Source organism: Canis aureus, chromosome 13 (assembly GCF_053574225.1).
Source record: "Canis aureus isolate CA01 chromosome 13, VMU_Caureus_v.1.0, whole genome shotgun sequence".
Lineage (NCBI taxonomy): Eukaryota > Metazoa > Chordata > Mammalia > Carnivora > Canidae > Canis > Canis aureus.
Window position 1 is genome coordinate 36735976 of NC_135623.1, and position 27274 is coordinate 36763249.

General features: G+C 38.8%; 1 protein-coding gene across 2 annotated transcripts in view; it reads right to left on the minus strand.

The window, feature by feature from the left end:
* Positions 1 to 878: 878 nt before the first annotated feature.
* Positions 879 to 27274, minus strand: part of LOC144282280 (uncharacterized) — a 159240-nt gene continuing 132844 nt past the window's right edge. For both annotated transcript variants that reach the window (XR_013350670.1, XR_013350668.1), the window contains 2 exons: positions 1439 to 1547; positions 879 to 1007 (listed from right to left, as the gene is read on the minus strand). The gene's annotated coding sequence lies outside the window, so the exon portion shown is untranslated. The remainder of the gene's footprint in view (positions 1008 to 1438; positions 1548 to 27274) is intronic.

Sequence of the window (27274 nt, forward strand, 5' to 3'; positions counted from 1 at the left end):
TACAACCTGAGTTGTGCATGATATTGTACTCGAACCACATAAACTGAGGATCTCAACTGAGGGATCCTTCCCCACCCAAGGAATCCTTGACATCAGCCTAGGCCATTCTCATTGTCATATCTAATCTTGCTGACCAGCCCCCACTATGCTATGCTGATCATTCTGGCTGGCTATGCACCACGGTAGCCTCACAGTCAAAATGGGCCTCATGAGGACCACTGTATTTTTCTGGGACCAGCCCCACCCCACCCCCAGTACATGTGTCCTTGGGTAGAACCTCTTATAATTTTAAGGACCTTTATTTGCAAAGAAATTATTTGGACTAGAATGTCACTATTCTGAAGGACTTTTTCTATTTCCTTTAAAAAAAAAAAAAACCCTTTCCAACACACACACACACACACACACACACATGCACACACACATTGCTTTCAACACACACACACACACACACACATGCACACACACATTTCTTTCAACATGCATATGTCTTTCCAACAACTAGACATAAACATCCTGATCTTGGCTGTTTAGCTGAAACCAGGAAAGGCAAAAACAAAACAGTCATTTCTGTATCCTGGTGCAAATTCTTTAGTATTCTTTACACCCTGTAGTCTTACATCACCTTTAGATGCACACAATAAATAAGAAAAACAGAATTCTCTAGCCCATTCCTATGGAACACAAGAAAAAGGGCTGCCAGAGACCGTACTAGTGCTCAAGTTTGAAGATAATATATAAGAATGACCAGTGGTCCCACCATAAACCTTTAAAAATGGTTAGCTCAAAAGATTAGTTAGCTCCAGCTGGTCCAGTGAAAAAAGGTGTGGTGCAGAAAACAGAAAGGGCTACCACTTAGAGCCGACTCGTCGAGAGTGATCATTGGAAGCAGCCAAAATATAATTTAGACAGAAGTAAATTTGACTTGAGTAGTGCTTTTGAGGACTTCAATTCCGCTGAGTGCCCAGAGGTTTGTATAGCTTTTATCTTTGATTAGCAATTTCACCCTGAGAGGGAAGAGACACAAAGGAGTCACATTATTTGGAAAATGCATCATTTTTATTCTCCTTCTTACTCCAGGGGGACACCTGATAGTCTGCAAAAGAATTACCCCCATGCCCCACTGGCTTGTCCCGTGGACGCTTGCCCTGCGCTCATCTTGCCCACGCCTTCTACTACCAGGAAACTCGCACCCGTTTCAATCCCAGGGCAGGGGCGGAAGGGGCAAGGATGGACGAGTGAAAGGGGTCTGGGGCTCTGTCCACCCCCTCCCAGGATCCACAGAACGAAGCCACGGATTCCGTTAGCTTCCTCCAGTTTCGTTCCTTCTCCAGCCTGCGTCCCGCCAGGTGCCAGGACTGCCCAGGGGCCCAGGGAGTGGGGAGTGGTCAGGCCGGGGTCCCTGAGGCCACGGAAGCTCTGCCCCACTGCGTCTTACCTCACCGGGCGGTTTTCAGGGATTAAAATCTTGCCACAGTCGAGAAATTGACAAAAAGCTTCCATGCTGTACATGGTTCTTTCTCTGTTTTACTTTTAGAAAGAACAACCTGGAAAGATGCATCAGATTTGTGTAAATGAGAGTATGCCAGGAGGGTGGCCGGTTTTGCTTTATGATCTTATGAAGGAAAATTTGTGACCCAACATACGTGTATACACACACACATACATACATATATATCCCGAACCAGCAACGGGACTTTGTTTATATTGCAAAGAAATATTTTTTCTTTAAAAAAAAAAAAAGTTATCCCCTCCATAGATAACTAGTCAGGAGTTTAATTTTTATTATTCCAGGCCTTTCTATAATTTTCATTACGTGTTATTATTTTATTATTTCATTGCTTTATGTTATTTTATGGTTACTTTTGGAGTTTGGGTTTTTGCTTGGCTTGCTTTGTTTTATAATTGAAGTATATTTTCCATGCAGTATACAAAATTATACATGCGGTATACAAAAAGTATACACAACTTTAAGAATTCAACTCAGTGAATTTTTACATGCATGACCACTCTAACAATTAATATGTTAAAACCTTCCACATCCTGGAAATCTCCCTCATGTCCTTTCCAAATCAACATCCTCCAGCCACAATTCCCATTTCTGTTACCATAGGTTGGTTTTGCCTAAGGCCAGATCCAACTCTTGGGCTTAAAGAATCCCCTCATCACTGCTGTTTGTGATTATGGATTCTCAGACCATTAGAAAATGGACAATAAAATAGACTGGTCGCAAAAGATATGGGACATATCTTTTGGTTCAAAAAATCTTTCAGTCATTTCTTTTGCTTCAGGGTCAAAGTGGTAAGGAGCTAGGTACCAGAGATTTCCTCAATTATTAATAACCTCATTCTCTGACCCACAGATGAGAGGCTGAGTTGACTTAAACCCAAAGAGAGAAAAATCCTCTGTAGGTTTCTAGAAGACTAGGAGAGCCAACACTCATAAAGAGAGGCCAGAGGAAAATAAATTAAATTTAATTTAATTAAAAAAAAAGAGAGGCCAGAGGTGGGGAGGAAGGGTACTGCCTAGGGGCCCCCTATCATATGTGCATCCAGAGGAATTGAAAAGAGACTGCTTTTAATTACCTGGACTGCACTATTAGGTGTATAACATCAGAGTCTAGGAGTAGGTCTGCCTGTAAACTCTCACGGAGAGCAAAAGAGACACACCAAAGATCCCACCATGCTATGGTCCTATTCCAGACACTTGGGCATGTTCCAGCTGCATTCACTTGAGTGAGACACAATCTTTCCAAAAATAACTAGCATTTACTGAGCATCTATTCTGGGTCAGGCACAAGGAGCTACTTTATATAATCAATTGATCCTCAACAACTATCTCATGTTGTAAGTATTATTGTTGTTACAGTTTTGACATTTACTTTACAGAGGAAGAAATCATGAATCAAAAAGATAGTAATTGTTATAAAAATCACATAATAGTAAGTGTTGGCTGAACACTGGACCAAAGTCTCCCAAACTCCAAATTGTGATTAATTCATGCCTGTGGTAAATTAATTATGGTAATAATTTTTGATTAATTATTAATCAATTCCTTACCCATCCCTAGGTCTATGTCCCTGCCATGTACCTCTACAGTTCCTGCCTATTCTCACTCTGCTCTCAGACACATGTGTTTTGTATTTGGCCAAGGAAATGCCACAAACAGACTTGAAAAGCACTTTCCCAATTGGGTTTCACTGCTCTAACTCTTTTATCATGGCCTGAGACCGTGTGTGCTAAGTAGGAGCAGTACCATCTCAGTGGGCCCCACTGAGGCCGTCGCAAATCAGCTAAAGCCAACCAATTCCCCAGCATGAGGGAGTCCAGCCTAGATCAGCTGAGCCCTGTAAACTTGTGAGTTAAACAAAGGCTTCTTGTTGTAAGCCACTGGGGCTGTGTGGTTGTTAATGCAGGACTGTTGTGGCAGTCGATAATGAACACACCACACTGCTTTCTAGTTAGACTGTCTGGGTTTGAATCCTACCTCCAATAACAGCTGAGTGACCTTGGGATGTTACCCAACCTCTGTCTCGGTTTCCCCACCTGTATAACATGGATAATAATAGTATTTCACGGGGCTTTCTAAAAGGTTAAATACTTGTTTATGACATTTAATTACATAAAACACATCACATAAATCTTTAGCACACACCTTAACAGATTTTTACATATATATGTATGCATATGCCCATATGAAGATATTTCTAGATCTCCAAAATGTCCCCTTATCCCCTCACTACCAATAATACCTTAAAAGAAATCACTAACCAAACTTTTATTATCATAAATTAGTGTGACCTGGTTTTGAAATTCATATAAATGGAATCATCATTTTTGTGTTTATTTTCTTTGGTTTAATATAGCCATGAGACCATCCATACCTTGTATATGGTACTGGTTTGTTCTTTGTCATTGCTATTTAATATTTCATTGTACAAATACACCACATTCTATTATCCATTCTATTACTGTTAATGGACATTTAAGTTGATTCCAATTTGGAGCATTTGAAGCATCATAAATGTTCTTGTATGTGTCTTTCAGTGGGTATTAGATCTCATTTGTGTTCCACTCATACATCCATGAGTAGAACTGCTGGATCATAAGACCTACATGTTTTGCTTTATGAACATTGCCAAAACAGTTTTCAAAGTTCTGTACCATTTTACAACCCTACTAGCAACACATTAGAGTTCCAGTTAATTTGCATTCTTGTTAATATTTAGAGTGAATAGTCGTCATAGATTGAGGGAAGATTCTATAATTACAAGTAATTGACAAAAGAGTTTCTGGAGAGAGAACTACGAATCAATTCTATGATCAAAGATTTCTACCAAAAAAAAAAAAAAAAAAAAAAAGACAACCCGACTAAGAATGGGCAAATGACCTGAGTGACTCTTCATAAAAGAAGATATCCCAATGGCCAATAAATAGGTGTTCATCATCCTCAGTTTAATGCAAATTAAACCACAATGAGGCAACATTACCACTAAGAATGCTAAAATTAAAAGGACTGACAATGCCAAGTGTTTTCTTTTGTTTTTAATAAATGGCATTTACAATGGCATTTCAGTAATGGCTTTTAATAAAGGAAATCTCTCTACACATCATTCAGCAACTTGAGTCATTCACTCAACAAAAGGGCTTAGAGATCTGAACATGTTGTTGCAAATATCACTAACTCATCCCTTTTAATTCTTTAGAATTCCATAGTATAAAAATACCATAGTTCGTTTCAACATTTCTACTTCAGTGGAAATTTAGGTTGTTTCAAAATTTTTCACTGTTATAAAGAGTACAACAGTGATCATTCTTATATGTTCCTTCTGTGCATGTGCAAATGCTTCTCCACGATAAGACAATGAGAGGTAAAATTTGGGTGTCACGGGGACTGCGCATGCTGAGCTTTAACAGATACGAACAAATTACCTTCCTTATCAACTGTACTAATAATTATCACTCTAATCAATAGTTAATGAGAGTATTTTGTAATACTTCCTTACCAGTATTTAATTTCATCAATTTTTAAAATTATTTCGTTGATATTCAAGTTGATGTTATTCAAGTTGATGTCCAACCTGGTCTATTATCTTAATTTTTATTCCCTGGATCACTAGCAAGGTCATAACTTTTCCCCCCTCCCTTTTTTCTATCATTTCTTTTTCTTTTTTCTTTTCTTTTTTTTTCATTTATTTTTCTTACTAGTTTATATTTCTACTATGTGTCCCCAGACTGCTACAACGTGTGTTGCAAATGTTTTCTTCCAATCTACTAGTTGTTTTCTAACCTTTTTATTGAGCTTTGTTGTATAGGGGTTTATAAATTGTGATTAATGAAATTTAACATTATTTCCTCATTTGGTTTTTTGCTTTTATCTCTCGCTTATGACTGTCCTTCCCATGCTAAAGACGTTTTTGTGTTACATAGGTTGAGTGTTCATGTTTCTAATCCACTTGAGTTTATGGTATGAGATAGAAATCTAATTTTTTTTTCCAAATGGAGAGCAAATTTATTGAATAACCGATTCTTTCCACTTTGGTCTACACACCAGAACCATAATAAACCAAAATTGTTTGTAAGATGATATATATTTCTAATTTCTATTCTGTGTCATTGCGATCTGCTTATCTATTCCTGCAGCAACAACACATTGTTTCAATTAATAGAACTTTATTTTCTAGCAAGTGCTGTTGGCAAGACATCACTCTGTAATTCCTTTTCAAAATTGCCTTAGCTATTCTTGCACATTTACCCTCATAAAACTTTTAGAATCATCCTGTTAAATTCCATTTAAAAATCCTTTTTATATTTTGATCAGGATTGCATTGAATTTGTAAATTATTTGGAGGAGAATTGACATTTTAAAATACTATTTCTTAATCCTTCAATGGTCAATCAATCCTTCCATTAATTTGGATCTTTTTTTTATATTCTTCGTAAAGGTTTGCAGTTTTCTCCACAAAAGTCTTATGGAGTCTTTTTATATTATTTGAATTTTTAAATGAGATCTTGTTTCCCTCTATTTTATTTTCTAATGGGATATTACTGCTGTATAAGTAAGTGTTTGTTTTGTTTTTACATAGCATTTTCTAGAAAATGTCTTAATATATTTTTTCTATTTTCCTGATATTGCCAGTACTGGTAGGAAAGACGAAGGAAATATGCCAATTAAGAATATCCCACAAAATTAATTACCTGTCAAGAATTCATGAACATCTTAAAATAAGTGTGACATAATGAATTCAGTGTAAAATGAGTGCCTATTAAACCCTGTTCAGGAAGTGTAGTTCCCAAAAATACATCATGATAATGTAGATATTATCACCCAATGAAATCATCCAATGTGAACCATTCCATCCAATGTGAATCATTCCATGTGAACACCACCTCTAAGCTTCAAAAGCAAGTCCTTATTGTCATGACTTCTTTACTCTTCCTAGTTAGCTCCCCCACAAATGTCTTATCTCAATTGCATGAATCACCACACTGCTTCCTGTCCCTTCTATTCATCTCTCCTCCTCCCCGAGGTCAGCATCTCATTAATCCAGTAAGAAACTGTTCATTTTTTCAAATGAGCAAAGCAAGAGAGAAAAGTTACATTGGCCTTTCCCATCCTAACAGTGTCTACGTGCTGGCTGCAACTTTTTAAAAGAGGGACAGGGAAGAACCAGAGATATAGAAAAGTTTAAAGATCCTTTCCCTCTGATTGACTCTGGTTTCATCTTCAGAGGAACAAAATCCACTGTAAAAACTAGCAGGTGTTGAGCATGTGCTAAGTGCTAGGGCTCGTGCAAAGCATTTAGCATGCATCATACTTAAGTTCCCCAACAAGCCTGGAAGGTAGGGGTGAAGTAAAGGAAGTAGAAATCCTGTGTAGGATGAATAACTTTCCAAATTGCATTAAAAAGTAGAGTTGGCTAGGAGTTAACTCCAGCCTTCTGACTCTAGCCCCTCCTCTTAACCCCGGACTCTAACCCAGTAATGGTGTGGGAAGAAACTATGGTGCAAAATAATAGCAGTGCTGATTCTATCTGCCACTTACATGCCTGCATTTATGACACTGAAGCCTGAGAAGTTTTAGACATTTCTTTCTTTTTTTTTTTAGGTTTTACACATTTCACTGCTCACCACAGTATTGATGGTTTTAGCCATGAAGTATGCCCATATTTTGGGCTAACTACTGGATAGAAATACACAGCCCCTTAGTTACATGGAAACACAAATTGGGAGTTGCTATCCCCCAAAATGCTCCTGGACCCGTGATTGCAAAGAAAGAAGAGTGCAAATGGAATTATGATATTTAACCACTACTATCTTTTGCAGGATTCTGTGAGCTTCCGACTGTGTGACCTTGGGCATATCATTCCATTTCTCTCTCTTTCTCAGCTCAGCAGTAATACAGTGATATACCAGGACTGGTAGGGTTACCAAAAGGATTAAATGAGCACGTATATGGTGCCCACGAGAGCAGTTGGCACATTTTAAGCACCATATGGGGGTCTCCACCATCCTTGGAGCTTTCCTAATTTGGGGCAACAAACTCAAATTTATTTTTCTTCCAACATCTCAAACTGGTTTCCATTTGGGGGAGTGTCTAGAAATCCAAATATCCGGGTTTTTCAAAAGCTTTTATTTTCAGACCTATACACTTGTCAAAGACACTGTGATGTATGTTTCTGGCTCACTGAAAAGGATGTTTGTTTTGCTTCATTCCCCACCACCTCCCTAAAAGCCATTTCGTTTTCATCTACCATGAAACTTTTAGGAAAATAAATATTTTTTAAAGGCTTTTCTTTTGAAGTAGAACATGATGCTTTAGCCAAGGACAAATCTTCAGCAGTATATGCATCCTTCTGAGGCCGGCCTCATGGGGCTGGAGGGGCTCTGCTCCCATCTCTACATCTGCCATTGACTCCCTGGGTGCCCAGCTGCCCCTCTGCTAGCCCCCCTCACCATCGCAGCTCGGGGCCACACCGCCGGTTCTCATAGGCACAGTCTAGACCAGCTGTGACCCGTTGCCACCAAATCACTGCTGAAGAAAGCCTCAGAGGCAAGAACAGGAAGCCTACTCGGATGGAATGTCCCTGATTACAGATCTGTCCTGCACTGCCCGGCCTGGTCCCTCACCCACCTTTTATTTTCCTACTCCCTCTGGACTTAATTCGACTCTGACTCTGACTTTGGGCTAATTTCTCTCCCTGAAGTTGATTTCTGGTTTTCCTGATGCCCAAACTACACCTGTGACTAACGCCAGCCTGTCCCAACTGCCTGCCACCTGTGCTCACCTTTGGCTTTGGACAATTGTCTTTGGCCCCAATCCCTAAATAGTGATTTTGGACACCTGTGCCACAGGGTGGACATAGTCCAACCTCTTCTCTTTGTGTTTCTGGGAAAGGCCTTGGCATCCTCACCCAGGAAGCTCTCTGGCTAAGGAGGCTCAGAAAGATTCGTTTACCAGGATGTGGGTGATGTATTGTGGCATTGCAGAGCCAGAGAAAACACATTCAGAAAGCCCTGTTTATTCTTTTTATATATAATCTTGGTATGTTGGGGTTTCTAAAACCAAAGCATGCAATTTTCTTTTCTTTTTTTTTTTCAAAGTATGCAATTTTCTAATGTTATTTTGAGGAAAAGAACTCAGATATTCTGTACTTATTAGTGGATGGCTTCATCTGGTTTCAGGACCATTGTATATGTGATGAATGTACCAAAACCTATACGTAATCCAGGGGCCAGAGTTCATACCGTTTTTGTGGCACCAGCTATTTGCCTTTGGGAAAGTCTTTTAATTCCTCCAAACTTCAATTTCTGCTTATATAAAATTGTGACCCAAAAAGTCACTACACTTTACTCTTTGATCTTATGAAATATGTCTTATTTTTACGAGACTCTTTCCCTCACAACTGACTCAAAAAAAGCGTTCCAAAAATTGATATCATAAGCCTTATAAAAGATTCAAATAAATTAAGGTATGCATAATCACTTTGAAAATTGCAAAGTACAGGAAATATGTTTTTGTGATTGTGAATGAGTTTTATGCCAAAAGTTTTTATGGAATTCAGAAACGATTTGCCCCCCAAATCCATGCTGCAATCCTTTCATCCCTCAGGGCTCAAATCAGATGAGACTTGAATCCCTTTGCTTCCCCTCCTTTGTGCCTTCATCAGGCTTGTCCCGTCCTCATTCTATTATCTCCTTGTCTCAGCTCCCTACTAGACTATAAACTCCTTGAGGGCAACCCATGTGGCCTATGCCAGAGTCATTGTACATACTAATAATATAAAAAGCTTTCAGTATAATTGAAGCTTCATCATAAGTAGTTTATATATATTAACTCATTTTATCCTCACGGATTCCTATGCAATAGAAATTACTGTGACATCCATTTTATAAATGTGGAAACTGAGGCATGGGAAGATTAAATGAACTTCCCAATCATACACATCCAACAAAGGGCAGAGCTGAGCTTTGAACCCAGATAGACTAGTCCCAGCAGGGTTCATGTTATTAAATGCATTATATTGTCTTGGTTGGTTGGACAGGTAGGTAAGTAGACTGGCAGGCTATTATATTTATTATTGTCCTTTATTATCTCAAGTCACAGGCAAGATAGTAATGCAAAAAGCAGGAAGATATAATGAAATACATATGAGGTATCAGAGTTCTCCACTCAATACACAAATGTTTTTTGGTGGGCATCAAACCTGGATGGTTATCTAACCCAAACTTTTTTTCACTTGCAATCAACAAAACAAAAATTATTTAATTTTCTACATCTAAACAGCAATTATTGCTTACATTTAACTATACCTTTTTCCTGTTTTTAAGTAGAATGTGAAATTTACTATAAAAGTGAATGTTAAGATGCGCAAATGTCTCTGTGGTTATATATAGTGATGGAGAAGGGGGATATGAAAGGATTATATTTCCCCCTCCCCAGTTTATTTGAAAACTAACTGCTTCAAGGCTGAGTTTTGGAATCCCACCCTAACGAGGGTACTCAAAGGATTCTAGTGAGCCTGGAAATGATAGCTTTAAAGCAAAAATGACTCCTGCAAACACAGAAACATTCACCCCTCCATCCTGGCCACTCACATAACCCGCAGGTTCACCCCTACCCCCATACATGTTAAACTGGTCTAGAAACACTACCACTGCGGTCTAGTTGGTTTGCTTGGTACTTCTCTCCCAGATAGCTCGTTCACTCTCATGTTTTAAATTTCTTCTAAAAAACATCAATTCCCAAATTCTTTGTCCAGCTCAGACCCATATATTGAACTGTTTACTCATCAAACACATTTATGTGGATGCATTAAAGGCATCTCAAAGTTAATATATCCAAGCCAGAACAAGTGAGCTTTCTCTTCAAGTGTGTTCCTTCTAAGAGTAAATGGTACCACCATGACCAGGTACTCTAAACAGAAACCTGGAAATCACATTAATCATTCCCATCTTCACATCGTATACCTATTCAATGATTCGCAAAACACCACCATTCAATCTGTGAAGTATTCTAAAGTTTCCTTCTCACTCTTCCTCAGCTCTGAAATCTAAGCCACTGTATCTTATCTACACAATTCTGGGAGCCTCCTAACAGATAGCTCTCTTCCATTCTTTCATTTCTCCAATCTATACTAGCTTAACAGTTTCAAAAGGAAAATCTAACTACGATTGACCCTTGAACAATGTCAGGGATATGGGCACCAACCATCATGCTGTTGAAAATCTGCAAATTACCTTCGACTCCCCCAAACTTAACTACTAAGAGCTTCCTGTTGACCTTACAAATAACTGTCAGTTCACACATATTTTGTAAGTTATGTGTATTATATACTGTATTCTTAGAACAAAGTAAGCTAGAGAAAATAAAATGTTATTAAGAAAATCCTAAGGGAGAAAAGATACATTTGCTGTACTGTATTTATTGAAAAAATTCTGTGAATAAGTGGACCTGAGCAGTTCAAAACCGTGTTGAGGACCAACTATATCATTTCCCAGCTTAAAGTCTTTCAAGTACTTTTGGGAGAAAGGACAAAATCCTCAACATTGTTGCAAGATTTCCTTTTCTTTCAGTGCCCATGGTTCTTATAACGCTTCTTCAAAGAATGAAGAAGGAGACCAGATGAGGAGTTGTGGGCAGCAAAGCAAAGTATATTGAATGATAGTAAAATGTATTGAATAATAGAGGACAAAGCTCCTGAAGAGAGAGGGGCCCTGAAAGGGTTGTTACCAGCCTTTCTAAGACTAGGGGGTTTTAGGGTCTGTTGACGGGCTATTTTAATCTGATTAACCCTTCATATGCCTGTCATCCAATCAGGTTTTATCATGTGGGCAAGGGTGGAGAGCTCCTTCCAGGATGGGTAGTCAATCCCACGTTCATCTTTTGGACCTGTTTAACTGTCTCTTCAGTGGAGAAGCCATGCTTGATCACCCACTCCTGGAGGCTAGGTCAGATCCCCCATCATACACTATCATGACACAATATACTTTTCCTTTAGTAAATTTGTTGCGCAGTCTATTTTCCTTTGTTGTCCCTATTACAGTGTATTGTTTCCACAATTATTTGTTTTGGCCTATCTTTTCTGTAAGTTCCATGAGGTCAGAGACCAGTGTTGTTCACTATTCCACTTACCGTGACTAAGGCACATCCTTAAGTGAGTCAGCGAATGAACTGGGTGGCTTAGAAACACATAATAACAGACAGCTGAAGCATACTTTTTCATTCTGTCCTCCTAGCAACTTGGTAAGGATATATAATCGTCACCTTTTCATAGGCAAAGAAGCCAAAGTTCATGGAAGGAAGGTTGCTTGTCCAGGCTATATGGGACAATTCTTCCAGGGAAGAATCTTTGAGCTACTCTAACTTTAAAAAAAAAAAAAAAAAAAAGTAATTGCCCACTAATAGATTTCTCCAGCTGCTTTGTCCTTTATAAATGTTAAATAGTATTGATATCTCTTTGCCATTTCCAAGGAGTTCTTCAGGATAAGCAAAACCAGTTACCACCACTTCTCATTTAGGGCAAAGCCCACTAAAGCCTTCAGGGAAAGTCCTGATAAATGAAGAAAGCATTTCTCATTCATTGAAATGGAAAACACACAGAGAAAGGAGCTGGGTGGATTAAAGCAAATCAGGTAAAAAAAGAAGCTTGTGTGATAATGGCAGGAACAAAGCAAGTAGGCGAGATAAAGAAAGAGGAGAGATAAACACAAGGACACAGGAAACAAAGAAAAACAGACTTCTCAAGTCCTTGGGAAAGCCTAGAAGAACATACGGTGAGGAGGATGCTCTTTTGTTTGAATAAAACTAGTAGCATCTCTGAATTACCCAAGTGTTTAGTAGCAAATAACCAGAGCACCTGATGGCTACCTGGATTGTTCACGCCAAGATTTTTGGTGGATCAAGATTAATGTAGTATTTTCTATTTGCTCCTAATGTATGTTTCAGTATAGATGAAAGTGAGAGGAAATTAGAAGAATAAGGTTTCCTCCTCTATCCTAGAACAAAATATATAATGTGTCCCCGTCTCCTATGCTCTGTTCCCCCTCTGGCACCACTCTGAGGTTTGCCCTGACCCCCGTTAAATTAATTAAACAAGGAGGCCATTAGGCTGACATGGCTCTCAAGCCACGGTGGCCTATTTAAGCAAACCAAAATCTAAGCTTATAAACACCTCAAGGTTATGAAATCAAAATCTAAGGGAAACCAATCGCAAACAGCCAATGAGGATTTAAGCTCCAACCAATCAAATCATTTCCTTTCTTCCTCTAATTTCCTTTCTTTCCTTTCCATACTTTCTCTATAAAAATCTTTCTCAGGTCACCTAGTGGCTGAGCGGCTGAGGATCTGCCTTTGGCTCAGGTCGTGAGGTCCTGGGATCAAGTCCCGCATTGGGCTTCCCGCAAGAAGCCTGCTTCTCCCTCTGCCTATGTCTCTGCCCCTCTCTGTGTCTCTCTTGAATAAATAAAATCTTAAAAAAAAAATCTTTCTCTTTGCTCCTGTTGGCAGTGTGCTCCTAACCACTTCCAGTGTGTCACTGCCAGATTGGAATCCATCTTTTCTCAAATAAACTCTTAAAATGTGTAATATGCCTCAGTTTATCTTTTAACACTCCCTCACCCGGTACTTCCATGAACCAGCCATGGGAAGATTATTTTACTCCTCTAAATCTCTCTTCTTGTCTTTACAATGAAAAGAATCATTCATGGCTCAGGATGGCTCACAGAATCTCAGTAGGGGGAAGCACCTGAGGAGACCACTTCTAGTGCAGCCTCGATCTGGATGTGTGAATCTCCCCACTGCATTATCCTACTTATCCGCCAAATTTATTCTTCACCCTTCCCTCAATTTCCACCACTTCAAATGTTAGACTTTTGATGCTTACCTATGAAACAGTTTTTCTGGAATTATTTCTATGAACGGAAAAATTTTGTGGCTTTTAAAAATTAAGGTGATATAGTTTCTCTTTTATGCATTATATATTGATGAAATATAAATTGAGGGTAAATGACAGTGACATCAAGTGTGGAAAATATTTTTAAAGGAAATATGGATTTTTTTTTAGTGTTGTTTTGGAACCTAATATGGAGGGAGAAGTAAGTCTTAAAGGTGCATTCTTGAGGATGTTACCCTTCTATACCAGTAGATCCCAGAACCAGTGTGATCTTGGACCAGCAGGAGCAGCAGCAGCAGCAGCAGCAGCAGCTGGGTATTTGTTAGAAATTCAAAATCTCCCAGTGCCTGGGTGTCTCAGTTGATTGTATCCGACTCTTGGTTTTGGCTGGGGTCATGATTTCTGGGTCTGGGGATGGATCCCCATTGAGCCCCGCATCAGGCTCCACGCTCAGTGTGAAGTCTGCTGTATATTCCCTCCCTCCCCTTCTACTTCCCTCACCCACTCATGTCCACTCTCAACTCTCTCTCTCAAATAAATAAATGAATAAAATCTTATTAAAAAAATTCAAAGTCTCTGGTCCCACCTCAGACCTACTACACCAGAAACTCTGCGGTTGAGGACCAGCAATCTATTTTCTAACAAGCCCTGCCCTTTAAAGTTTAAGAACAATTGCTTTATGCTATAAAGTGGGGAACTTCGGTAGGAAGCTGGGGTAGTAGATAGAAAACAGAGCAAATGTGTCTTGATGTGTGTTCATCATTAAAAATGAAGATAATATTAGGTTGAAGCATGTGAAATTGCCAGCGGCCTACTATTTTTGACCTACATAGAAGCAAAAATGTGTATTTTGGGGGTATTATTATGAAGATAGGATAACTTATGTGAAAAAAAACCTTGCACAGAGTCTGGATATGAAAGTTCAATAAATATTAGTTTCTCTTCGTTTTTCTTGATGCTTGAAAACATACTGATCAGGGCCTATATTCTCAGAAACAAACTCTAAAGTAATTATCAGGTGTGCCTTCCAGTGCCAAGAAAGATGAAGGGCAGGCACCTCACCTCCATACTCACCGGAAGGAACTCTGTTGTTAGATGAAGAATGTGCCCCCAGCTCGTGTTCCCTCTAAGAAAGAAGTAGTTTTCATTGTCCAGTAATTAAGACAATATGAGTAATAAAAAGTCTAGATATTTGCTTACACATATCTCCAGACCAATATAGCAACTAGATTTCCCCTCATCTACCTGCTTTTTTCAGGTTTTTGTATATGCCTAGTCCTTCCAAAATGTTTTTCCTTCCAGCCGCTTGCTTGCAATTACATTCTTGCCAAATAACTGGCTCCTAGGAAGAGATGGAAATAAGCACAGAGCCCAGAAGCAATTCTGAGTCTTGGCTGAGGTCACTACAAGTCAGGAGTAAGTCCCAGGTATTTCTCATCGTGCTGGGTTTGTCAATGTGGTACCATAGGTTGTGTTAATTGGAGATGGCCGAGAAGGATAAAAGAGCACACCTTCTAACCAATCTATGTTAACTAGATGAGAAATGATAAATCTGGATGTTTAACCTAAATGCATCTTATAATCCTTGATAGCTTCAAAGGAAAAAGGTGAAGATGAGGTTGGAGGAGGAGAAGGAAGCAAGAGGAGGAAAGGGAGAGAGAACGGAAATCTTTTCTTGGGTAAGTACGCCCTTTCCCCGAATTAAAGTGCATAAAGGATCCGAATTCTCTCATATGCATCTTTAAATAGTGCCCTCCCCAACGCAGGGGAGGGAGAGACAGTCAATAAATAGTCAATACTCATGAATGAAGTCAGGGACCGAAAAGAGTCCCTGAAGGGGACTACAGATTTCCATATAGAAGGTTGGCAGGATACACACCTTATCAGGTGCCTTAGTCAGTGAAGACTTACTGTGGATTGAATGTCTGTGTCCCCCCAAATTCATATGTTGAAACTCGAATCCCCAAGGTGATTGTATTTAGAGATGAGACCTGTGAGGTATAATTAGGTCATGAGGATGGAGCCCTCATAAATGGAATTAGTGTCCTTAGAGTAAGAGACCAGACCTCTTGCTCTTTGTCTGCCAGGTGAGGATATACAGTGAGGACGTGACTGTAAACCAAGAAGAAAGTCTTCACCAGAACATGACCATACTGACACCTTGATCGTGGACTTCCAGTCTCTAAGACTGTGAGAAATGAATGTTTATTGTTTCAGCTCCCCAATCTCTGGTATGTTGTCATAGCAGCCTACACTGACTAAAATAAGACTTTATTTGCCATTCGGATTTTGAAATAATGATGCCCATCCTTACCATCTGCCCCCTACTTCAAACTGATGTATTATTATCAAAGCACCTGTCCAGGTTAGAAATAATCCATATGCTCAAGAGACCCCCCCCCCCCACCACCACCTTTTTTTCCCTTTGGTAGAATATTAGTGCCCTGCCCCTTTGTTGGTGCTCACTTAATTGTTTGGGGAAATGAATCTGCCCTTCTCAGTTCATTCCCAGAGCACACAGCCAGATGGATAATAACCTTCTAGCTCAAATGTGAGGTTACGGTGCACTTGGGAGTTTGTAGTTATGTATTTTCTTCCTAATGACAGTCTATCTTGCCTTCCTATCCAACGCATCTGACCTCAATCCTTCAGATTCATCACCTGATAGCTTAGGGCAGGGCCACTCTGCAACCAGATTGGGGTGTGATATAAACACTACAAGTTCTAAAGAGCCTGACAATCTTGAGATAATTGGAACTAGGTAAGGACAATCTGTTATGTATTCTGTTCTTTCTTAATTATTCTTGTACGCCCTCCTTTCACACACAATTTTGTTTTGAATATTTATGTGTTTCTGATCATAAGAGGAAAAAATAAAACTCGTTGCATTTTACTGTGAACCACCTTCATCTGGTCAGTTTTCTCTGCCACCTACGTATTAAAATTCTAGTCCCCTCGAAATAAGATAGAAATACTTCTATTAACTACAAAAGCCTGGGAGTAATTTTTCTTTCTTCAACTTGGCCTTTCTGACCTAGTCAAAGAAAATGGTAAAAAGGATGAAAAAGTACTTAACTTGAAGTTACATAAGATCAACATATTTTACACACACACACACACACACTCACGGCTTTATGTTTCTTGAGAAGACTTTTTCCTTCATTTCACCTTACTCTTTCCTCCCACATCCAGGCCCCCAGAACTTCTAGCCCAAAATAAACAGAAGAGGATCTTGTCAGAGAGGTTCAAGAGAGCACCTTCCCTGCCAGCTCTCCAGCATACAATCCATTCTTCCCGCTGTGTCAAACCCATCAACATGTAGTTCTGTTTAGGACTTCCCTGTCCTCCTCCCGTGTGAGTTTTCTAGGACTGCTATAAAAAAAAAAAAAGTACCAAGGACTGGGGGGCTTAAACTATAGCAGTTTATTCCCTCACAGTTCTGGCGGCTAACAGGTGTCAGCGGGGTTGGGGGCTTCTGAAGGCCTCTTTACTGTGTCTTCACCTGCTCTTCCTCTATGTGTATCTATGTCCACATTTCCCCATTTCATAAGACACCAGTCCAACTGGATTAAGGCCCACCCTAAGGGTTTCATTTAACCTTAATTACCTCCTTAAAGACCTGTCTCCAAATATAGTCACTTTCTGAAGTACTGAGGGTTAAGATTTTAAGATATGAATTTGAGGTAAGGGGTGTGAAATTTAGCCCATGACAACCCCTTATAATAGCCAAGATATAAAAACAACCTAAGTGTCCATTGATAGATGAATAGATAAAGAAGAGGTCATATATATATGCATAATACATGTGCATATATATGTATATATATACTATGTATGTGTGTATATAAAATAGAATATTACCGAGCCATAAAAAAGGAAGAAACTTTGTCATTCATGGTGACATGGATGGACCTAGAGGGTATTATGCTAAGCGAAATAAATCAGAGAAAGGCAAATACCATATGACTTCACTTACACATAAAATCCAAAAAACCAAAACAAATGGACAACCAACAACAAGAAAATAAAAATAGACCAGGGTCATAAACAGAACAAACTGGTGGTTGTCAGAGGAGTCAAGAGTAGAGGGGATCGGTGAAATAGGTTAAAGAGATTAAGAAGTACAAAATTCCAGTTATAAAATAAGCCACGAGAATAAAAAAAATACAGCATAGGAAATTATAGTCAATACTATTGTAATAATTTGTAAGATGACAGATGGTTACTTATCGTGGTAAGCATTTCCTAATGTGTATAATTATTGAGTCACAGTGTTGTACACCTGGAACTAATATAGTATTATATGGCAACTGTACTTAAGCAACAACAACAACAAAAAAGTAAATCCTGCCGTTTGGGACAAGGTCAGACTTTGAGGACATTATGCTAAGTGAAATAAGTCAGAAAAAGAAATACTGTATGATATCACTTACACGTAGGATCTAAAGAGCTGAACTCATAGAAACAAAGCAGATTGGTGGCTGCTAGGAGTTAGGGGGAACGAAATGGGAAAATGTTGGTCAAAGGTATAAACTTTGAGTTATAAGATAAATAAGTTCTGGGGGTCTCATGTACAGCATGGTGATTATAGTTAACAATGCTATATGACATACCTGACAGTTGCTAAGAAAACACGGCTGACCTTTGACCAACAGATTTATAAATATATTTTCTCTTCCTTATAATTTTCTTAATAACATTCCATCTAACTTCGACTTTAAAAGGTCTGTTCTGTTCTGGGAACAGAATGTAAGTGCTGTTTGGCACAGATTGTGGGTATAATTTTATTATGTTCAATAATATATGGACTAGATCCTTTATAAGTAAGCATACCTAATATCTAAAAACACTTTAAGTGGCCAAAGGATGAGGAAAGGCCAGTGTAGATAAGCAAATGTAAGAATGAAGGGCAGCCAGGAGTTAAGCTGGCGTTGCAGAATAGAAGAGAATATGAGATTTCAGTGAGTCGGCATGGATTAAGATCTTGGACTATTTTGAAAGTTTGAGAGCAAATGAATAAATGTTGACCCTGTATCAAATAAGTAGGATACTTAAGTTAGATTATGACGGATCATGGCTTTGTAGTGTTCAATTACCAAATGTAATATAATCACCCCGAAATTAGCACTTTAAAATAATAACAAAATGTATTTTGCCCATGAAACTGCCATTTGGGCAGAACTCAGCAAGAACTGCTCTATTTTCCACACAGCATCGGCTGGGAAAATTCGAAGGTTAAGGGCTGGAGTCATCTGCAGTCTTTCTCACATATCTGATGGTTGATGCTGGAAAACTCAGAGCTGGCACAATTGAGCTTCTGTGATATTGTGATTTATAATAAGAAATATATATTTGATTCTTATCCAGTTCTTTCCTGGCACAGAGCACCTAAAACCCTTAGAATTTCCTGTGATGAGAGCGATCTCGAGGTGTCTTTTGTTATGCTAATGAGGTGACTTTAGAGAGGTGCCGAAGGATGGGAGCTGGTTGCCAGGGGAACCAACTGTGATTAAAGGGTTGGCAAGTTTCAGTCCCCCCCAGACATCTGGGGAGGGGAAAGGGCTGGAGATTGAGTTCAATCACAAATGGCCAAGGATTTAATCAATCATGCCTATATAATGAAGCTTCCATAAAAACCCAAAGGATAGGATTTGGAAAGCTTCCAGGTTGGGGTACACAGGGAGATTTGGGAAGAGTGGTGCACTTGGAGGGGGCACGGAAGCTCCACACACCCTCTCGCATACCTTGCTCTATGTGTCTTTTTCCATCTGACTGTTCCTGAGTTATATCCTTTTGTAATAAACCAGCAATCTAGTGGGCAAAATGTTTGAGTTCTGTGAGCTGCTCCAGCAAATTAACCAAACCCAAAGAGGTGGTCATTGGACCCTCAAATCTATAGCCAGTTGGTGAGAAGCACAGGTAAGAACCTGGACTTGTGGTTGGCACCTGGGGCGTGCAGGGCGGAGGGCAGGGGGCTAGTTTTGTAGTACTGAACCCTTAACCTGTGGTATCCAAAGCTGTCTCTCCGTAGTGTCAGGACTGAGTTGAATTGGGGGACACCCAGCTGATGTCACAGAATTGCTAAATGGTATGGAGGGAAAAATAACTCGCGTGTCAGAATTGGTGTTCAGAATCTTAGCTTCTGTATGTCTGTGTGCACTCTTTACACGGTCTCTCTAGTATGGCAGTTTCAGGGTTACTTACACATTAACTTGTGAGTCCCAAGGCAAACGTCATGAGAGATAGAGAGAGCCTGGTAGGAGCTGTATCACCGCTTATGATCTAGCCTTGGAAAACGCACAGCTTCACTTTTGCTACTTTCTATTTGCTACAGGCGAGTCTCGAAAGCTAGCCTATATTCAAGGGGAAGAGATTAGACTTCACAGTTACACAGGGAAAGTTTCAAATAATCTGTGTACATGCTTTAAAACTACTACATAGATGTCTTCCTTACAGCTCTGTGGATACCTAGAACAAAATTGCATAAGCCTCTGACCCTGATGTTGCCAAGCCTTCTGAGCGTGGCCCCCTTCGTAGGTGTGTTAGCCCCTGCTAATCCTCATTCTGGAGAAGAGGTCTGAAAATAAATGACCCTCTAGGGGTCCTCCTATTTATGCCCACCAAGGACCAAAAGGCATAATTAAGTTCCTAGAAACCATTTGCTGTTGTTTGTAATGATATAGAGGAGGTCTGATGGGAGAAGATGAATAGACAGCTTGGAATGGCAATCAAGCAATAAAAAAACAAACAAACAACAAAAAAAAACCTACTGACTTCTGGGCATTTCTACCTAGATATCAGGTCAACACCCTGAACTCAATATATCCAAGGCTAACTTCACATCTATCTTTCCTCAGCTCTACCCACTTGGATTCCTTATTTTCATTTCCCTACCCACCATGCATTCCTGTTGCTCAAATTAGAAATCTGGTAGTCAAGTGACGCCCCCTCCCTCTCTTCCACTGCCTATATTCAAAAAGTCCACCCTCTAAATATCTCTTGAATCCAGCTCTTCATCTCTACCTCGATTGTTTCTGCCTTAATTCAATCTTCTATGTCTCTCATTCATAGTAACCAATAATAAACTAGCTATTTAGCCTCTCCTATCATTTCATCTTCTACTGACAATTTCATCTTTCTATAAAACACAGATCTAATAAGAACATTGTCTTGAATAAAACAATGTTTCTTCATTACTCTTATGGTTCCTTATTACTTACAGGATGAGGATTCCAGTTTCAGCAGAGCGTGAAACACCAGGTTTCATTTTTCATCTACAGTGCACTCAACACTTCGATCACTGCATCCTTCTTGCCTTTCTCCACACGTCATGTTGTCTCTTGCCTCTCTACCTTCGGTGTGGTATTTCTTCCAGGAAAGCTCTTTATGCCTTGGATCCATCAGTGAAAATCTTTCATTTTTCAAATCCCAGCTTCAATGTCACCTCTGTTGTAAAATCTTCCCTCTAAGACCATGTTAATTACTTTTCTGTGTTCCACAGTATCTCGTACTCACTTTTCCCCCCATAGTCTTACCATATTATTTCATAACTAACAATTCTCACACCACTACCCCATGAAACCTGTAAGTTCCTTAAGCATACAAAACATTATCTTGTCCATCTTTGTGTCTTACCTGTCCGGCACATAAAATACAGTCAATAAATATGTATTAAACTAATGAATGAATACATTAATTAGAATTAGCATTATTTTAAGCTAACACAAACTGTATACTTGCCCAAAACTTTCAGTGATTTCTACCCCCCAGATTATTTCCCTTGTAGGGGATGTTTATGGTGCCATTCCAGGAAATATTGGATCTGGCAAGGGATTCAGAGAATACTTAGTTCATTTGTGTCCATTTTGAGATAAGGAAAGCAAGGCTCAAAGGAGAAGGAAAGGAATAATTTACTGACCCAGCCATATCTGCACATATGTATATATATATATATATATATATATATATAAATAAAATATTTAATCTTCATGTCAAAATGTACCTCAGATGTTAATTTTTTTGTAAAGAAGATATGCTTCAGAGAGATTGTTTAATTTTCCCTTCTGTCACACAGTGAACTGGGCTTCTTTTTTTTTTTAATAATAAATTTATTTTTTATTGGTGTTCAATTTGCCAACATACAGAATAACACCCAGTGCTCATCCTGTCAAGTGCCCCTCTAATTGCCCGCCACCCAGTCACCCCCATCCCCCCCTCCTCCCCTTCCACCACCTAGTTCGTTTCCCAGAGTTAGGAGTCTCTCATGTTCTGTCTCCCTTTCTGATATTTCCTACCCATTTCTTCTCCCTTCCCCTCTATTCCCTTTCACTATTATTTATATTCCCCAAATGAATGAGACCATATAATGTTTGTCCTTCTCCGACTGACTTATTTCACTCAGCATAATACCCTCCAGGTCCATCCACGTCGAAGCAAATGGTGGGTATTTGTCGTTTCTAATGGCTGAGGAATATTCCATTGTATACATAGACCACATCTTCTTTATCCATCATCTTTCGATGGACACCGAGGCTCCTTCCACAGTTTGGCTATTGGGGACATTGCTGCTAGAAACATCGGGGTGCAGGTGTTCCGATGAGAGAGAAGTAAATGAGAGATGATACGTTTCACTGCATCAGTATCTTTGGGGTAAATCCCCAGCAGTGCAATTGCTGGGTCGTAGGGCAGGTCTATTTTTAACCCTTTGAGGAACCTCCACACAGTTTTCCAGAGTGGCTGCACCAGTGAACTGGGCTTCTAACACTGTTTGCTTGTTGTTCTTTCCAATACATTCTAATATCTATTACCTGTTTTTTTTCTTCTTATTTATTAGCTAGATGTAATAAAACCTCAATTAATTACTAAAACCATATTCAATTTTCTAATTCACCCGGATCTCATTTCTAATGTTTTATAAAAGAAGAATGATTTGATCTTCTCCCTAGAGACAAGGATTTGAGTAAAGGTATGATATCTGCAAAGAAAAGGGACACAGGAGTAAATCACAAGAGACAAAATAGGAGAGACAAGAGGTCATAGGCTTTGGAATCCAGTGGAAATGAAGTCAATTCGTAACTCTGTATTTGATTGGACCATGACTCTGACCAAATTCCTAAAAGGAATAAGTGTACCTCAGAAGATTATAAAAAGCATCAATTATAATTACTTTTATAGATTCCTAGTACCTCTTACAATGGTTACATAAACTCTAATTTCTTCATTTCTTCTTGAAGTCTTAGAACACACAATCCAATCCAATGGCTAGATAAGCATTAAGAATCGGCTAGGTAAGCACTAAGATGTATCCTATCTTAGAGACCTAATAAGATAAACTAAAATAGATATTCCCATTAAATATTTTTTCAAATTAATCTTCTATGTAGGATTGGTTTTTTCTTTACTAATCAAAAAGAACCATGTTTTCTCAAAGAAGTTTGAACTATATAGTGACCATTTTAATAGAAGAGAGAAGTAGCAAACTATCCTTGTAAATAAAATTCTTTTTTAAAAATATTTTTATTGGAGTTCAATTTCCTCATAAATAAAATTCTTGTAGATAAAATATGGAAAAGTCAGATCTAAATAAGTGTAGAGATTCCAAGAAATCAGTCTTTTACAAAAAGAAATGAGAGAGAAGTAAATGCAGATGATGGATGGAAGGATATAGCCCTAGGTACCATAAGACATAACTAAATGATTCTGCCCAAGAAAAAGTAACTCCTCTACCTGAAACTTGCCCAGGAAAGTGAGCTACAGGAAATGTAATAGCCCTTCCACCCACAAAGTTTCACAGAAAAGAGTAGTGTCAATAACAGAAATGACTGGGGCCAGCAACGTGTTCATCAGCACTCTGTCAAAATATAACCAATTCTTTTCATGACAGAATGATTGTAGAATTTAGTAATTCTGGTGAACAAAGGAACCGTCAAAAATGTACAGAGTTTCCCAGAACTTATGTATTAGATTTTCAAATAAATGTCTTCTCATTTTCATCACATAAAATGTGACTAGTTTCATTGTAGCCACCTTTCATGCTACACACATATGGAAGGTTAATATCTTTAAAGTAGTAGACTAAGAAGAGTATACATATAATTCCTCAGCTCCATGTTATCCAAAAAAGAGGAGGTGAGCATTCATGAATACCAAGTTTTGGTAACCTGGAAAGAGAGCTTTTTTGCAGAACTGAGCAGAAAGGTGTGATCACTCAAACTAGAGGATCAAACAGAAAACTGCATCTCCATGTGCTCCAGATGCTTAACCAAATGAGCCACCCAGGCACCCCTCTTTCTTTTTCTTTGCTCATCTTTCTCTTATCTTTTTCTTTTTCATCTCTTTATTTGTTATCCTTTCTCCCTCCTTTCTCCTTTCTCTTTTTAAAAAATTTCACCAGTAATTTTCCTTACTCACCTGTCAATTTCTGCCTTTACAAGGGGAGCCTCTATTTCCACATGATGTCACAGGCTCAGAAACTTACATTTGCCAAATAATTGGGCGGGGCGGGGGGGGGGGGGGAGCTGACAAGTCCTGGCTGCAGAAATGGTGAAGAATGAACCTTTCTACGGGAAAAGAAGCACTTGAATCTTCCTCACATTCCCACCATCTGTGTTGACCTTTAGTCAATGAAAATAATATTGGGCTACACAGGTGGTTGACTTCTCAAAGAATTTCAAAGTGTATTATGAGGAACAATTTTGGATTGAGTTTTTCCCCCCTCGAAATAATGAGTAATTAACAATTATTGCTTTTTATTAACTGAATAGGAATTTTTCATTTCTGAAGATTTTCAAGCAAAACCAGGTAACTGCTAATGAAAGATATTTTATAGGGGATTCTACTACAGAGATTTTAGCAAAGTGCCCCTTAAGACTCCTCCAAGCGTGAAACTGAATTGCTTCACATAATCTATACCATAATGAGAGTACAAGAAGTATTGCAAACCCCACTTAAACTGAAACATGAAGAGGCTATTTGTCCATTGATTTATGGGGCTACATTCCAGATCTCCAGATGCCTTGTTATATGTTCTTTCTATTGCAAAAGAATAGTACCTTCATGCAATATTTTCCAACTCAGAAAATACAAAAGAATAATGACAAAGGAAATGTGGACAAGAAATGCAAATAGAAATCAAAGCTTTCCAGTTCATAGAGCCAACAAATTTTACTGCAGGACCTGGTGATCATTTACCCCAGTCAGGAGGAAAACTGTTGGCTGAAACAAATGAAAGAGATTGAGAAATCCTCTGGTGAAATTGATGACATTTCACCCTCTCCAAAGATTAACTCAGTAAATGGTGTAACGGAAAGGATGTGACTTGAAGATGTGCCTTGCAAATACTGAAACTCAATGTTTTCCAAAGAGATTATGCCTAATAGCATGAGGATAAAACATGCTTCTAATTAACAAGAAAAAAAAAAAAACTAATCTGAGAGAACCTTTTGATTAGATTGGCCATTCCATGCAAAATGTCGCAATGACAATCAGAAATGCACAATGAAGGGTTTTTTAAAGAAATGGTTTGCCTGCAGAGAATAGGGAACAATGCAATTGAGTCTTTGTGTAAAAAGTCTCAGCCAGAGGAAATGATGGGGTGTCTTTGAGCAGTTCCAAAAAAATTGAACAAAGAATGTGAAACAGATTATGTTACTGCTTCCTTCAATTCTTATTACCTCAATGACTACTCATCCTTTTTCCTACTCCTCACAATCATGAATAATCTGGAACCCATGACAGAAGATGAAACAGTCATCACCCTAAGACTGCCCTGATCAAGTCTGGTCTGGTATTAATTTGAAGTAAACAAGGCATGTAATAGGAGAGAGTGGATATATTTTCATAACATAAAAATTAGTAGGCATCAATTAAAATCAAAACTATTTTATCAGTAAAGTTAGAAAGTACTTAATATATATCAGTGGGGTAGATGTGAGGTTAGACAAGAGCCAAGGGAAAGGAAAATTATTTTTAAAAAATACCTGACAAAGAAAATACTAATAACATTAAAATTCAAAAAGATAAATATTTTGGTTACATTATAAATATGAAGAATATTTGATCAAGTGGAAAGCTATAAAGGATGATAAAACTGTTCTTTTCTGCTCTAAGGCTACAGTTTCCAGCGAAACTGGATAATGTTCCAAAAGTAATTTGAAAGATACTTATTTGAAGTTCAGAATATATGTTCCCATAGAAACATTTTTGAAAAGTGTGAAGTAGGTTCCTAAGTTACCTATGAATTCTGTCTAAACCCGATATGCAGCAAAATCATATTAATTTATATTTTGAGTCAGTAGAAAAGAAAACTGTTGCACTGGAACACAAATTAGGTGCAGGACCATGAAAAATTTCAGGAAATAGTTTAACGGAGCTCCTGATAAAGGGCTTCTGGGAGATATCAAAGAAATTGGGTGTTGATTGCACCTGGTCATTATTCAGGTCCGTTTTCCCTTCTTTTCTAGCTATATCCTCTCCCTTAGTGACCATAACCAGTATGTGGCTTTATATATTACCTATACTCTAAGCTTTCCCAAAGAGAACTCTAGCTCAGATCTTTCTGTTAAACTCAAATATATCCCAGTTTCAAAACCCCCTCTTGTCTTAAAGACATTTCAAACTTAGTATGTCCCAAACCAGATTTCTAATCTCCCCACCACCAAACCAGACCCACCTTCTGTCTTCCATGGAAGACTAGAGGCAATGCTAGTCTTCCATTTCTGACTTCTCTCCTCTCATACCTAAATCCAACCCTTTACTGTATCCTGTCAGCATTACCTTTAATGTACATCCTGAATCCTCCTTCCATTTCTCATTTCTTTCTTTCTTTCTTTCTTTCTTTCTTTCTTTCTTTCTTTCTTTCTTTCTTTCTTTCTTTCTTTCTTTCTTTCTTCTTTCCTTATTCATGAAAGATACACAGAGAGAGGCAGAAACACAGGCAGAGGGAAGCAGGCTCCCTTCAGGGAGCTTGATTTGGGACTTGATCCCAGGACCCCAGGACCATGTCCTGATCCAAAGGCAGACGCTCAACCACTGAGCCACCCAGGCATCCCCATTTCTCATTTTCTCTGGTCCAAGACACCATCATTTCTCAGCTCTATTATGGTACCTTCCTCCTCACCGATTTCTCTGCCTGACTCTTGCTCCCAAAGGTCTATTCTTGCCACAGTGGCCAGAAAGACCACGTGAAACCATAAGTTAGAGCCTCTCAACATCCTCCAATAACTCCCACCTCACTCAGGGTAAAGCCCAAATGTTTGCACCGCTCTGAGCCTCATCATCAACCTTTCTGAGCTCATCTTCTAGTCCTTACCCCTCCAGCCTTATTGGCCTCTTTGCTCTCTCTTGAGCATTCCACTTCTGATGCTCCCTTGGAGATTCTGATTCTGCTGTTCCCACTGCCTGAGATGTTCCCTGGGTAACCACACAGTTAACTCCCCCACCTCACGTCTATTGGGTCCTTCCTGAAATTTCACCTCCTTAGGCCTTCAATGGCCATCGTACCTTTAGAAAAAAATCCAACCTCCTCAGCTACTCTGCATGCCACCTCTGTTTTATTTTTCTTTTTAGTCTTTATTGTCATCTTACATGCGGTATTTACAACTTGTTTATGGTCTGTCTCCTCCATTCTAGAATATAAGCTCAACAAAGTCAATGGTTTTTGTCCCCAGTACCTAGAACAATGCCAGACATATGGTAGGCATTCAAATATTTGTTGAGTAAATCAAATAGAATTAGCAGATTAAATACCTGAATGACTAAGTAGATGACTTTATTTCACAAGTGCTCTGTTGGCACTGTTCTTACTTACCCTTATTGTCCATCACAGGGATACATTCTTTTTATTATTATTATTATTATTACAAATAGGGAGAAAAGAAAACG